This window comes from Octopus bimaculoides, chromosome 7 (assembly GCF_001194135.2).
Source record: "Octopus bimaculoides isolate UCB-OBI-ISO-001 chromosome 7, ASM119413v2, whole genome shotgun sequence".
NCBI classification, from domain to species: domain Eukaryota; kingdom Metazoa; phylum Mollusca; class Cephalopoda; order Octopoda; family Octopodidae; genus Octopus; species Octopus bimaculoides.
The window spans coordinates 37,107,837-37,111,735 of record NC_068987.1 but is presented as its reverse complement, the minus strand read 5'-3'; positions in this window follow the sequence as shown (position 1 = coordinate 37,111,735).

Below are 3,899 nucleotides of genomic sequence, written 5' to 3'. Positions count from 1 at the left end.
AAGGGCATCCAGCTGTAGAAACTCTGCCAAATTAGACTGGAGCCTGGTGTTGCCATCCGGTTTCACCAGTCCTCAGTCGAATCGTCCAACCCATGCTAGCATGGAAAGCGGACGTTAAACGATGATGATGATATATATATATATGTGTGTGTGTAAATGTATATGTATATATATATGTATATATATGCAAATGTATGTGTATATATATATATATGTAAATGTATGTGTATATATATATATATATATATATGTATATGTATATATATATATATGTGTATATGTATATATATATGTTTATATGTAGATATATATGTATGCATATATATGTGTGTATGTATATATTTTTCTAAATATATATATATATATATATATATGTACACAAATACAGAATAGTGGTACAACAATGCATGAATATTTAAAAGCAGTTGATAATATACAACACTATAATAAAGTTTCACAAATTTGACAGTATATATAGACAGTGAAGCCTCATTATAGCGTTGTATATTATCAACTGCTATTTCCAGTAAATATTGGTGCATTGTTCTACCACTATTCTATATTTATTTTTATGTTTTAACTGTATGCTGCTTTATTTTACTGAAAAACAATCCTCTTGTTTTGCACTATTTTATACACACCCCCCGTGCCAACGTCGTCTCCTTCATTGAACACGAAACTCAGCTTGCAAAGACTTATTGGGGCAAGCGAAATCAGGATAGCACCTGTGCCCAGCGTCGCCTAGCCCATGACATGTGTAAGGATTTTCGAGCGAGATCGTTGCCAGTGCCTCTGGACTGGCTCTTGTGCAGGTGGCACATAAAATACACCATTTTGAGCGTGGCCGTTGCCAGTACCGCCTGACTGGCCTTTGTAGGATTTTCAAGCGAGATCGTTGCCAGTGCCCCTGGACTGGCTCTTGTGCGGTTGGCACATAAAATACACCATTTTGAGTGTGGCTGTTGCCAGTACTGCCTGACTGGCCTTCGTGTGGGTGACACGTAAAAGCACCCTCTACACTCTCTGAGTGGTTGGCGTTAGGAAGGGCATCCAGCTGTAGAAACTCTGCCAAATCAGATTGGAGCCTGGTGTAGCCATCTGGTTTCACCAGTCCTCAGTCAAATCGTCCAACCCATGCTAGCATGGAAAGCAGACGTTAAACGATGATGATGATGATGACACACCCACACACACATCAAAAGTTTCATTAGAGATGATTTAGACATGCTAGAGCACCTACCAAAAAGAATTAATGAAGAGGCATTATTAGTTTCCTTCGATGTTATCAATCTTTACACCAACGTACAACATGACTATGGAATAAAAGCAATTAAATTCTGGTTGGAAAAGTATCCCGAAGTACTTCTGGAACACATAAATCATATCTTTATTATTGAATCTTTAAAATTTATACTTGAGAACAATTATTTCCTATTTGATGTCATCAACTATCATAAAAATATGTGGAAATGTGATGGGAACAAAAGCAGCCCTTGTTCTTGCGAAACTGATAATGGGTTATTTTGAATTCACCATATATGAAGTGACACTGCAAAAATATGGTTATCCATTTCACCATTACATAAGAGAAAACTGGCAAAGAAACAACTTGGATGACTCTTTTATCATTTGGAAGGAGATAAAATTTTGGAATTCAAATCAACAATAAATGATATGAACAGTAACATTCAATTCACTAGAATACAGTAAAGAGCAGCTCCCATTTTCGGATATTATGTTAAAAAAAAGTCAACAACCAAATTACAAGTAACATCTATTATAAACCAATGGACTCGAAGCAATATCTCCTTTTTAGCTCATGCTACCTGAAACACATCAAAATAAGTATCCCCTTTAATTTGGCAAAAAGGACTTGCACAATAGTGTCTGATAGAACTACTCACGACCTTCGTCTTCAAGACCTCAGAACAACACTGACTGAAAGACAATATCCACCCTCACTTAAGCATGCCAAGAAATTGGACATAAAAACACTCAGGACAACAAAACATAACGTCACACCTCATCTCAAAACACTACTGTATATATCAACACACAACCTTAGAAACAATGAGGCATACAACACTACTGTGCAAAATCTTCTTTTACTAACTAGAGACCCAAAAATGAACAACATCCTGAAAGCATATAAATTCATCAAATGCAAAAAGCAACACAAATCGCTAAAGAGACTTCTAACAAGTGTGAAGCTTTACACAACAACCACAAAACCAATGGTTAAAAAATGTGGATGCTCCAACCTACTTGAAGGCTTGGATTTCCTTTTCAAACAAGAAGAGAGATTCACAATTAAAACCAACTTCACTTATGCCTCTGAGAATCTAATTTATGTAATAAAATGCTCAGGTTGCGGACACTCCTATGCTGAAAGAGGAACAATTATCTCCCTTGTCCACAATAATAATGATAACCGATTACCTCCCCTTAGATTTAACTACTTGTTGAATCATTCATTCATAAACGCCACACACACATGGACAAAACAAATTTTTCTTAAGAAAATATGCATTTAAATAAATGTTAATGTCATGATTAGCAAAAGCGAAACTGGTTGAGAAACACAAAATAAGATATATTAAAAATGATATTAAAGCTATGTAAAGTGTGTGCATTTTTGTTCTTTAATTTCTTATATATATATATATATATATATATATATGTATAATTCCAAAAGAATTAGAGGTTGTGAATCCAACCAACTAAGGGATAATATCTATTCAATATACAGCTGGTAGAGTACCCAATTATTAATACACAAGTGTTTTTTCATTGCATGGCAATTACACTACTGAATGTAATAAATAGGTGAGGGTTGAAAGTTGTTTTACCCTTAATTTATATGGCAATAAGAAAATGGAGGGGATCAAGAGGTGGTAGTCATCAACTTTTAGACATTATATTATGTCGATTTATATATTTAAAAAAAAAAAAAATTATAACAATATACATACATGTATAGCATATTATGCTTTACATATATAAAAATACCAGTAATTATTAAAATATATAACGTAGGACACAGAAAGTAGAATAGTAATTTCTATGTTCTACGTTACATATTTTAATAATTACTGGTATTTTTATATATGTAAAGCATATGTTATACATGTATGTATATTGTTATAATTACTTTAAAAAAAAATATATATAAATTGACATAATATAATGTCTAAAAGTTGATGAATACCACCTTTTCATCCCCTCCATTTTGTTATTGCCGTATATATATAGATATATATATATATATATATATATGTATGTTCATAAAATAAGGATAGAGATCACATTCATGATAATTATCAGGTAGTCAGCATGGAAATGAGCAATTCATATATTAAATTATTAAATTAATAATTAAATATACATGTTCATAAAATAAGGATAAAGATCATGTTCATGATAATTATCAGGTAGTCAGCACGGAAATAAGTAATTTATATTTTAAATTAATAATTATATATATATATATGTGTGTGTGTGGAGGCGAATGGCCCAGTGGTTAGGGCAGCGGACTCGCGGTCATAGGATTGCGGTTTCGATTTCCAGACCGGGCGTTGTGAGTATTTATTGAGCGAAAACACCTAAAGCTCCATGAGGCTCCGGCAGGGGATGGTGGCGAGCCCTGCTGTACTCTTCCACCACAACTTTCTCTCACTCTTACTTCCTGTTTCTGTTGTGCCTGTAATTCAAAGCGTCAGCCTTGTCACACTGTGTCATGCTGAATATCGCCGAGAACTACGTTAAAGGTACACGTGTCTGTGGAGTGTTGAGCCACTTGCACGTTAATTTCACGAGCAGGCTGTTCCGTTGATTGGATCAACTGGAACCCTCGACGTCGTAAGCGACGGACTGCCAATAACAACAACAATATATATATA